This window comes from Giraffa tippelskirchi, chromosome 4 (assembly GCF_054371585.1).
Source record: "Giraffa tippelskirchi isolate mGirTip1 chromosome 4, T2T-mGirTip1v1.2.pri, whole genome shotgun sequence".
NCBI lineage: Eukaryota > Metazoa > Chordata > Mammalia > Artiodactyla > Giraffidae > Giraffa > Giraffa tippelskirchi.
Genome location: NC_137278.1, coordinates 104465620 through 104478219, shown reverse-complemented (window position 1 = coordinate 104478219; position 12600 = coordinate 104465620). Strand labels below are relative to the sequence as shown.

The 12600-nt window shown below is 44.1% G+C and overlaps 1 protein-coding gene across 1 annotated transcript in view; it reads right to left on the bottom strand.

Moving 5' to 3' along the window:
• The window catches only part of TPH2 (tryptophan hydroxylase 2), a 97785-nt gene that overhangs the window by 11137 nt on the left and 74048 nt on the right, over positions 1-12600 (bottom strand). The gene's annotated exons all lie outside the window — the stretch shown is intronic.

Genomic DNA, 12600 nt, shown 5'->3' with positions numbered 1-12600 from the left:
AACGGATGCCAATGTGTGCACTTATATGCCTGTGTGCATGCATGCTAAATCACTTCAGTTGTGTCTGACTCTTTGTGACCACATGGAATGTAGCCCACCAGGCTCCTCTGTCCATGGAATTTCCCAGGCAAGAATACTGGAATGGGCTGCCATTTCCTTCTCCAGAGGATCTTCCTGATCCAAGGATCAAACCCATGTCTCCTGCATTGGCAGACAGATTCTTTACCACTGAGCCACCAGGGAAGCCCACATACTTACACACATATACATTAAATACATATAGTAAGAACCATTTCATTGACCCATGTTTTAACTTCATCAACTACTGCAGTTTCCCCAAGATATTAAAACCAACACTTGCTTCTGTTAAGTTCCTACAAAATCAACCTATATAAACAGAAATCTCTGTACAACCAAACAACTCATAATGCTCTTGAGAGGAGCTGAGGTTACATTATTTGTGCTCTGAAAGTGAAGTGAGAGGCTGACAATGAGCAATAAAAAAAATGCATCGAATTAACGCTGTCCTGTATTAGTGATGATGGAGCAATGAAGGTGCTGAGAAAGAGAATTTAAACACCCCTGAAAGGGGACAGAAAATAATAATTATTTCTAGCCTATGGCAGTTTGCTCTGTTTTTATTTGGAAGTTAAGATGTCTCTTGTTTCCCAAGCATTTTATATTTTTATTACATGTGGATGACCTCTGAACTTGAATGGCCAATATGCTGTAGCCCTGGACTGCACTTAAAGGACTGGTCATTCCGGGTCACAGTGCTGAACCTCTGCAGGCAAAATTTCCTTTCCTGACTTATCTCCCCAAGAAGCTAACATCACAGCCCTTCCTACCTCGTCACCACCCACAGCACCTACCAGCCTCCTCCTTACGCTGTTCTGACTTGGCTTTCTTTTCAAGCACATCACTTTGTGACATGGATCTTCATTTGTGTATGAAATGTACTATTTGCCATCTGTTTCCCCCATGACATTCTCAGCTCCAGGAAAGAGGCATCCCTGTCTGTTCATCTAGAACAGAGTTTCCCAATCTCAGCAGGATTGCCACATTAGGATGGCTAACTCTTTGTTCTGGGGGGCTGTTCTGTACACTGCAGGATGTTTAGCAGCTTCCCTGCCCTCTGTCCTGAGTAGTCCTCTGATGCCAGTAGCACCTCCGCCCCATTTGTAGCAACCAATAATGTCTCTAGACATTGAGAAATGTTTCCAGAAGGTCAAAATCACTCCTGGTTGATAACAACTGACGTAGAATAGTGTCAGAAATGTGATAAGAGCTCAACAAATAGTTGGTGAATAAATAAACAAATAGTGAATGAATTATTTCTAAATTAGGCTTGTTGTAGCAGCAGAACCTAGAGAAAAGAAACACACGAGGAGATCTGAGTCTTATACTCATTTCTAATTGGCTATGTGACCACAATTCTCTGGGCTGTGGTTTTCCTGCCTGTGACATCCATCCATTCATTCATCTACTTATTCTACAAACACTCCTACAAACCTATGTATGCTAGACTCTGCTCTAGCAGAGAACAAGGGAACAAAGTACCCCATCCCATGAAGCAGGTATGCTACAGGGATGAGACAAACAAAACAAAATCAACATACAGAGGACTTCCCTGATGGTCCAGTGGTTAAGAATCCCCCTTGCAATTCAGGGGATATAGGTTTGATTCCTGGTTGGGGACCTAAGGTCCCACGTGCCGTGGGGCAGCTAAGCCCATGCACTGCAACTATTGAGCCCACTTGCCACAACTGGAAAATCCATGTACTGCAAATGAAAGACCTCACATGAGGTAACCGAGACCCAATGCGGCAAGTAAATAAATAAATAAAATATTAAAAATATATTAGAGGACAATGTCAGGTGAAATTCGCTATATAAATCATAAAATCATGTAACATCATACTTCAAGCAGAGGATATGGCTATTTTAAATGCAGGGGTCAGGGAAGGCCTCCCTGCAGGAGGGATATTTAAGCTGCAACTTGCTTGTAAATGGCCCTTTCTTTAGGACATGAAAGTCAGCTGTATAAAGACCTAGGAGAAAGAGTGTTCCCAGTAAACAGCCAGTGCAAAGGGCCTGAGGCAGAGAGATACCTATATTTCCAAGGGTGTCAGGAAGCTATTGGAAGGTCTGAGGCAGGAGAAAGATGTGTTCTGATTTCCTTTTCCAAAGATCATGTTGGTGCTGGGTAAAGAATAGATTGTAGGGAGGCAACAGTGGAAGCAGAGAGACTAGTTGGAAGGCAGTTGCAGCCAAGAGACAAGGGTGGTAACCCACTTAGAACTTGACTTCAGCCAGGGGTAGAAGTCAGTGTCACAGAGGTCTTATGAGAAGATCCAAAATAAGAGTTGCTAAGAGGTGTCATGAGAAGAATCAAAAGGATGTAATGTACAGTATAGGAAATACAGTCAATAATACTGTAATAACTTTGTATGGTGACATATGGTAATTAGACTTATGGTGATGATCATGTTGTAATGTATAGAAACATTGAATCATTACATTGTATATATGAAACTAATATAAAACTGTAAGTCAAATACACTTCAATTGCAAAGGAGAAAGAATAATTAAAATACAGTCCTCAAGTGAGTCCTCAAAAATCTTTGTACAGTCCTGGGCACAATGGAGATGTCATCATACAGTCACAGAATGGTAGGAGTGGAAGTTCAGCTTCTTTAACAAAAGGAAAACTCAAGTTTAAGGAAAGGAAGTGATTTATTCTGAATCAGTCTAGATGGTGATATTTAAGAGATCCAGAGCTCAGTGTTTTATGAGCTCAACATCTGTCACATTTTAAAGTTTCCAGGTAAAAGATTAATAGATGCATGATTTTCCCTTACAACCCAAAAAAAAAAAAAATGGGGAAATGAAAGGCTAAATCAGGAAAACTAGAATCTCATGACATCTTCTTAGTATGTTTTTGGCTGATTTCTCTAATTTATGCTGCATCTATAGCACATGATGTGAAATCCTTGGAGTCTTAACATTAGCTACAGAAGTGTTTGTGAAAACAAAACAAAAAAATGTGGGACCAGCTACAGGAGCATTTAGGTCAGCGTATAACATGCATTTTTAATTTTCTGTACACTCTATCAGTGCATACATAATCCAGAGTCATGATTATGATCTAAACCAAAGTAGACTGAGAGAGCCCCTGAGAAAACCTGGTACACCATTCACATGGTCTTCACATAGACCTGGCATCCTGGCCCAGCATGAGGCAGGAATTGAAAGGTCTGTATCAACTCACCTAAAAATTCTAAGCTAAATCTATCAGTGTGTCTTTGATCCTTGTGCTTCTAGAACTGGGGTAGCCTCAGAGGAAATATCCACTGGGTTTCTTCCTCCTTGTTGCTTAGAATGCTCTCTGGTCCCATCCCTTATCTGGGAATCCTTCCAGAAACTCTGACCTTACACAGTTCCATCTGTTCATTCCCTATCTGCCTTTTCCTCTGGTTTCCTGCTCTCCTCGACCAAGGAATGAGCCTAGATGCTGCTTCTGCAGCCTTTGCTCCCCAAAGAATTAGACCTTTTGCTTTGACATAGCTTTCCGTTTGCAGCTCCATGTGTGGCTAACAGATAGAGGAATGGCAAAATGTACCTGAAGCTGAAATGTTGGCAAAATTTGAATTATGGACTTGCTCAGGGTAATTTTTCTCTTTCTGTTTCTAATGCCTCAAAACACAGAAGATCCTGAGCACATCACCAGCGGGGAGGAGAGGGCAACTACACATGTCTTCTGCCTGGTGGGTTTTTTTTTTCTTTTTTGTGGCCAAGCCATGCAGTGTGTAGGATCTTAGTTCCCCTACCAGGAATCGAACCTGCTCCCCTGAGTTGGAAGCGTGTAGTCTGAACCTCTGGACCACCGGGAAGCCGCTGCCTGTTTTTTAAATGCAAAGCCTATTTAGAGTCGGACTGGATGACCCCTGGAGACCTTTCAGAATTCAAGGGTAGCTAATTGCTTCTTGAAACTTAAGGAAATAAAATTTGTTTTCCTCAGAGCACTCACCAGATGTGAATCTGGAATATATTGCCTAGAGACTTACCAAATAAATATCCTACCCATTATTAAAAAAAAAAAAAAACCTGAGCCTTGATAGAACTCCTGTAAAAGAGAGAATTGCAGTCTTGGCTACTAATGCCTTTTAAACAGAAACAAATAATAATACTAAGACTAACATCTCCCAAATTGAAGGGTACCTTTCATCAATGCTGACATTCATGAATTCAAGTTTTACATACCAATAATTATATGTAATTATTTATAAATATTTTATTTGAATATAATTACACATAATCATTAACTGAAAACCAAAACAAGAATGATAGATCGGACCTCTTCCCTAGAAGAAAAGCAGAGTCATTTACATACACACAGTCATTAAGAAGCAGAGGGTCTGAGTGACAGTGTGAAATCCAAACACAGCCCGGGATGAGTTCGCAGAGCCTGCCCTGGAATCTGAGATAGGTCACCCAATGCTGCCATCTTCAGATCACTACTGGTAGGACACCGTTCTGGCAAACGTTCTGGCCTCGCCAAGGAGCTGTAGTGAGAGCAGGACAAAGTCCCCTGACACTCAACACACCGACAGAATCCACCTAACCCACACGGCGTGTTTGTGAGCTCATGCTCATCGTGCCCAGCTCTTTGCGACCCCGTGGACTGCAGCCCACCAGGCTCCTCTGCTCAGGGGATTCTCCAGGCAAGAATACTGGAGTGTGTTGCCATTTCCTACTCTAGGGGACTAAAGAGATGTACACCTTTTTCAAGGGGCTTCCCAGGTGGTGCAGGAGACCCTAGAGATGCAGGTTCAAGAGATACTTCCTGGGTCAGGAAGATCGCCTGGAGGAGGAAATGGCAACCCATTCTGGTATTCTTGCCTGGAAAATTCCATGGACAGAGGAGCCTGGCATTCTACAGTCCATGGAGTCACAGAGTCAGACATGACTGAGCATGCATGCACACATTTCTCTCTTGATGAAAAAGAAATTTATTGTTCCGATCTTTCTCTGGAAGAGTTCTTTTGCCTCCTACTTCCCCAACTCTCTGCATCCCTTGAAATAATTATATAACCTCTTCCTGAGAGTCAGTCTATTTTTAAATTAGATTTAAATGGTGCACAAAGTCCTAGGAAGATGCCCAAATATCCTACTTCTTTCATTTTGTTCAGGAAATTGGTTTATACACATTATTTAATAAATGCTTGAGGGGCCTTCCCTGGTAGCTCAGTGGTGAAGACCCTGCCAATGCAGGGGACACAGGTTCGATCCCTGATCCAGGAAGACCCCACATGCTGAGCAATGAAGCCCATGCACCACAACTATTGAACCTGTGCTCTAAAGCCCAGGGAGCCGCAGCTACTGAACCCCAAGCACCCTAGAGCCCGTGCCACAACAAGAACAGTCACCACAATGAGAACATGTGCACTGCAACTAGAGAACAATCCATGCTGTAAGGAAGACACAGCACAGCCAGAAAAAATTAAAAAATTTTTAAATACATGCCCAAGTGAGTGATGTATATTCTCTACCACCTTCACTAAAAATTTGGGTTTTTTTGAGCTGGTAGCACATGCTTCTAAGTAATCACATACATCATTTCACATCTGGAATTCCGTCATCCACATATACAGGACAGACAAGAAACAAGAATCTAGCAAAGAATGTTTAAAACAGCCCTAACTGAGATGCGCCAAACATAACAAAAAGTGTTGTGCTAAATTTGATTTGCTTTACATATAAAAGAGTCCCTCAGGCCCTCACTCAGATGCCATTTATCCACATCTAGTACACAGTTCAAATAAACTTCAGATATGTAGCTTCTAAGTCCACACCCTAACATGAGAGGGGAACAAGGAAAATATACACAATGCAGATCTGACACAGAAACACAATATTTGGTACTTGAATAAACAACCCTAGACACTTGCACACTTGAAGTTTTCACCTAGCAACAGAATTCAATCATGACAGGAACAGCAGAAGAAGAGGGTGCAATGAATTGAGACAGTAGCATTAAAACATATACATCACCACGTGTAAAACAGAGCTAACAGGAAGTTGCTGTATAACACAGGGAGTGCAACATGGTGCTCTGTGACAACCTGGAGGGGGAGGAGGGGGCGGGAGGTTCAAGAGGGAGGGATATACGTACGCTTATGGCTGATTCATGTTGCTGTACGGCAGAAGCCAACACAACATTGTAAAGCAACTATCCTCCAATTAAAGATAAATTTTTTAAAAAGAAAAAGATAATAGGGAAACTTTAGCCAGTGGATCTCCAGTTTAACAATGTGTCCGCACATACGTCATCTTGCTACAAATCTGTTACTTTACTACTAACTGAATCGAGTAGCTATTATTATTTCCATTGTACAGATGGGAAAGCTGAGTCTCAGTGAGCCAGGAATCTTCCCAGATTCCTGAACCCAAGGCTGGCAGAGCTAGGAGTCAAGCTCCAGCTTCCTAACTTCAGATCCCACATTCTTTCCTCATCAGCAAGTGTACTTACAGATGCAGAGCCAGTACCGCCACACTGGCATAGCAGCCCTTGTGAAGGTACTGAGATGCTTCCAGGGCAGGTACAAACGCCTGAGCATGCTCTCCAAATGCCCCCGGTCAGCCACGCCGCCCCAGCCCTCTTCCAAGCTCTGATCCCCCACCCTTCCCTCACCACCACTTCTTCATGATCTAGAAAATAAGGTCGCAATACCTGTGAAGCTTGGACCTACTGTACCCTGATCCCACACAAGGCTGATGAGCATCATTCTCTTCTGTACCTGCGTCATCACAAAAAGATCAGTCCCAGAAAGGAAGAAGGCCACACAAAGATGCTCTTATACCAGGGGTCCGCACCTCAGTAAGTGCAGATAAAAATGCAGAAAAAGAGCCCTGTGTTTCACAGACTCCCTTTCTCTAACATCTTTCCATCGAACAACTAGCATGGCAAAGAAGACACTTGAAAAACTGTTGAAAAAGTGAAGAGGATCCAGGATCCCAGTCACTCCTCTACCACTTGTTGCCAGCTGCTGGAGTTTGGATTTTAGCCACATTGCATTTCAGTCTACAAGCAGCAAGCACCTTCACACCTATAGCCAAAATTCCCTTAATCTTGAATAAATTGCAAATAATAATAGGATTGGGACAGGAATGAGGTTTGATAAATAAGGGGGAAGCTTTGAGATGGACATACGAAGGCAATACAAATCCACACCGGGGAACAAAAGCGAAAGTGGAGGGTGCCCTGCTTAAGCCATACAGGTCATCAGTCAAATGTCGCAAAGTAGAAAACTCCCCAGACATCCATTTTTATTGCAGTTTCTTTGACCACTTAAACTGTCAACACTCCAAGAGTCACATATAAAGTCAAATCACACTAGGGTGCAGTGATTATTACCCCCAGGCTGTTTGCAGAGCAAGTGTTCCTGGCTGGGCACAATCTCTGGAACTGAGCTTCAGAAAAGCAGAAAGTGGGGGAAGTGGTGGTTTGCAGTCTTCATTAGCTGACCCTGGGCTACTCCTGTGTGAAACAAAAGTGTAAGAAATGCTAGACACTTAGAGCTGGAAGACACTGGTCTTTTGCAGTCTCAGGCTACAGCCACTCTGTAACCACAGGCCATCCACACCCCATCTCGAAGCCTCCCATTGGTAAAAGGACTGTTTTGGCAAAAGTCTTCCGCCCTGTGTTCTTGGATTTGGGAGCCAGCTGCTGTCTAGATTCTAGTATCATCATCCAGATGACTGCAGGATTAGAACCATACTTAGATCTCCACATTCATATTTTACCACGAGCCCCTAAATGAAAACCACTATAGCAGATCACAACTTACTACATTTTTAAAATTTATATTTGCCCAGTTCTACTGTGTTGAGCTCGACTGGAGATTACAAAAGTAGTTAAAGATATGGTCTCAAGAAAGGTACAACACGAACAGGTAGACAAGACATATAACAACAACAACAACAATAATAATAAAGTTCTGTTGTTTTAATGCCATCACAAATTTCTGTCTTGAAACTGCAGCATGGCTTATCTGTCTCAGAAGACAAGGAACATGAAGCTTCTGCTGCACTTTGAAGGATAAATGGGATCTCAGATGAGCTTCAGGAAAAGAGGAAGCTGCTGGAAAGAGTAACTAACACAAGGGCCTGGGGCAGGAGATATTTGGGAACCCCAAATTTGAATAACAGAAAGTTAAAGGTAAATCAGATTATGGAAAGGATCGGATCACAGGCTCCACTGGAGTAGTAGAGACTGCCTCTTTTGCCAGTGGTTCTCCTCAAACCAAGACAGACAAAAATAAGTTGAGAAAAAGAGGAAGGTTGGAATTCGAGCATCATCTTGTCAGCTAGAAAACAGTGACCCTGAATTGTGAAAACAGCGTATACTGTCTTAGGTTAAGAACAGCCACAGAATGAATTGAAATGTAAAAACCTAAGCTCTGAGGAAACATTATGGCAAACTTTGTGGAAAACTGATCATCAAATAGAAGAGGCACATCCATAGGGAGAATAAAAAAAAGTCAGCAGAAAACAACTTTTATTGAAAAATACATCGACATAGGCGATTTTCAAGCAGCACTGTTTCCGGCAAGATTCTTCTGTGTGTTTAACTACCCTTGCCTCTATCTTTTGGATTGCTTACAAGAACAAATGGATGATTTGTTTAAGTGCCCTCTGACCAGTTCAGTTTTATTGCCCTTTGTTCAGCTTATCTGAGAGCATTTTCAACTTCAAATACCACCTGACTTGGTATCATTTTACACTTACAAGTTTCTGTATCAGGCTTTAATGGTATTTTTTAATTAGAAAAAGAAAAAAAAAATCTCTCATCCCCTGCCTCCTGCTCATGGACTAACAGGAATGACAAGCATTCACCCAACATCTGGGCCACCTGAGCCATTGGTCCACGCCTAAACTCCAACAGGATCCACTCTAACAGCCTCCATCCCCAGGGCTCAATATCAGGTCACAAGGGCCATATGGTGACCCAGTTACAAATCACCACCGTCCCACCAGCCTAGGATACAGGGCATACTTCATACGGCACAAAAGATCCTCGGGACTTACCTGGTGGTCCAGCGGTTAAGAATCCACCTGTCAACGCAGGGGACACGGGTTCAGTCCTGGTCCGGGAACGAAGATCCCACATGCCTTGGGGCAACTAAGCCCACGCGTGTGCCAGAACTACAGCATCCAAGCCCCAGAGCCCACCAACCTCAACTACCAGGCCCTCGAGCTGCAACTACCGACGTCTGAGCGCCCCAGATCCCATGCTCTGCCATAGGAGAAGCCACCACAGCGAGAAGTCCACACGCCACCACTAGAGAAAGCCCCAGCAACAAGATCCAGCACAGCCAAAAAGAAAGACAGAAGAAAAGACCCTCACGGACCTTTGCGCCCCTGCCTCCTGCAGCCTCATCTCCAGCCTGCCCTCCCTGCCGGTTGCCCACCTTGCTACCGCCCCTGGCCCCAAAAACTATTCGCAGCTGTGTGGATGGACGTGCCCTTTTCAGCTTCCCACCTAAGCCTGAGAACACCGCCCTCCCTCTGCCAGGGATGCTCTTGTCACGGCCCAGCCCCTCTGCCTACTTCCCGCTGGCCTGCCAGAAGAAGATGCTTACAGAGCCAGACAGAAACTCCCAGTCTTCTTGCTGCTCCCTCCACCAGACTTGGGTCAAGGCTAGAGTCTGCCTTGTTTTTGCTTCTGCTGCTGTTTCATGGCTGGTCTCTTGCCCCCCACCTGACATGTAGCAGGTGCTCAGCAAATACTGAAGGCAAGGAGGAAATAGTGAATGGAGAAGAATTTACCAGCAGGCTAAGCCAACAGCATCCACACCGATCTCCCAGATCAGTAACTACTGCCCTCAGCACCCTTTCCAACATTACAGACTTTTTGAAAAGATGAAAATCCCTCGACTGTAGCCATCAAATCACTTTTAACCTATACCTTCAGAAATTGACTGGTCCCTTGACCTCTCTCTACACCTCGTTCACCAAACGCCGAGGGTCCTCCGAGCCAGGGAGGAAGGAGGGGGCCTTCGGGACCCGGCGCGCAGGCTGACTGGCAGGTGTCTCCTTCTGGAAGCAGAATAGCCTTGTGGCTATGTGGCTTCTGGCCTCTGTCATGACAAGGAACAATTCTGAAAATTCACTGATTCTGACATCTGAGAGGAAAGTTTTTCTGTTTGCAATTTCTAAGACTGTAGCCAACTGGAAATAAGCCAAGAAAAACGCTAACTGTGCTTGGTCAGAATATGGAGGAGTTTATGCTCAATCCAGCCCCCAAAGTACCCTAAGCATCCGCCAGGAATTTCTATCAGCATCCCTGCCTGGACCTTCATTTACCAGCTGATAACACACGAGATCAGACAGACACTATTTGCTTCTGGAGATGAATTTGTGAGATGATCATCCGTCCAATTCTGTTTTACAAAATTCTGTAGCACTTTGAAAAGGGCATGAGGAATACAAATAGGCACCTTCTGAAAGAAGAAGTCTTCTGAACCTTCAGGTCTTTGGGTTCACAAATCAAAAGCTGGTCTTGTATTCAGTGTTACTGCTTGGACCCTAGATTACTGCATGAGCCTCAGTGAACCATCTCCAAAACAGATCCACAGAGTTTGGCTCTCTTCTTTTAGGGCAATCCCATCTTTTTTCCAAATGACCCTTTGGTGAACTTACTATATAACTGTGTGTGCATACTCAGTGGCTCTCTCATGTCCGACTCTTTGTGACCCCACGGACCATAGCCTGCTAGGTTCCTCTGTCCGTGGGATTTCCCAGGCAAGAATACTGGAGTGGGTTGTCATTTCCTTCTCCAGGGGATCTTCCGACCCAGGGATCGAAGAAGCATCTCTTATGTCTCCTGCATTGGCAGGCAGATTCTTCACCACTGAGCCACCTGGGAAGCCCTACTATATAACTAGCTACCTTGAAATGGCTAAACTTCACTCTGAGGACACAGACATGCACACACTCACCATTTTCATACCAAGTGTATGGATCAACATTCCATTTATGTATGTGCTTAATCTACTTTGCAGAGAAGACCTACTTAAAGCAAAAGCTATAGGTTTGGAAGTGCCCAAGAACTGACTTTTATAACCTAAGCAATTCTGAGCTCCTTGAAGGAGAAGAAAACTGATGAGCACATTCTCAGCCATTCATACTTCTGCATGCCCTAAAATGTTCTGTCTCAGATCACACATTCTCCCCAGATGTGGTGAATATAAGATAGGCTCTCAGATGCTTGTATGAAGAATAAGGTTTTTACTGATTCCCAAGTAAGCCGAGGGTAGTCACCACCACCTTTAAAGGGTCATTTTATTTTTATCCCTGTGTTACGAAAAGCAACACCCCCCCCCCAGACATCAGGACTAGAGAGCTGGCATTTTCTCACCTATTTCTTTCCAGGCAAGGCCAAGGACCTTGGGAAATGATTATGTGTCTGAAAACTGAAGAGAAAAGTACATTTAGTGGAGAGAGCCAATTTCACTGCCCCGTTGCACTGAGCTGCCATCTATATTAAGTTTTTATTAATGAAGTCATGTTTCTTTTCTAGTCACTAACCAACACCACGATCATCATCCCTCACACTCAGAGTCAACACTAACCATCTCTATGTGCAAATAGGGTTGAGAATATTTACCTATGAATTGGGGTACTGCCGCAGTGAACGTCTATAGGTAACTGAACCTCTAAATAGAATTTCAGCTTAGTTGAGCTCCCCTACCTCTAATAACTGCTGCTAAGTCGCTTCTGTCATGTCCGATTCTGTGCGACCCCATAGACGGCAGCCCACCAGGCTCCCCCGTCCCTGGGATTCTCCAGGCAAGAACACTGGAGTGGGTTGCCATTTCCTTCTCCAATGCATGAAAGTGAAAAGCGAAAAAGTCGTTCAGTCGTCTCTGACTCCTAGTGACCCCATGGACTGCAGCCCACCAGGCTCCTCCATCCATGGGATTTTCCAGGCAAGAGTACTGGAGTGGGGTGCCAGTGCCTTCTCCGACCTCTAATAACAATCACTGCCAATTACTGAAACCTGCACTCTACCACCATACTAAACACTTTACAGGGTGCTCACTGCAACCCGCAGAGGTGGGCAATGTGACAGTAACATGATGGGGTGGTCTGAGGGCTTGACTTTGGAGTCAAAGACCAAGGTTCAAAGGCAGGCTCTGCTATATCCTTGACTTTAGGAAAGTTATGTAGCCTTTATGAGTCTTAGGTTTCTCGTGTGTAAAATGGAGAAAAATAAATGAATAACACCTATTGAACTCTTACTATGTACCAGTGCTAATTCACTGGAAGGACAGATGCTGAAATTGAAGCTCCAATACTTCGGCCACCTCATGCAAAGAGCTGACTCATTGGAAAAGACCCTGATTCTGGGAAAGATTGAGGGCAGGAGGAGAAGGGGATGACAGAGGATGAGATCGTTAGATGCTGTCATCGACTCAACGGACATGAGTTTTAGCAAACTCTGGGAGCTGGTGAAGGACAGAGAAGCCTGGCATGCTGCAGTCCATCCATGGGGTCACAGAGTCGGGCACGACTCATCAACTGAGATGAACAACA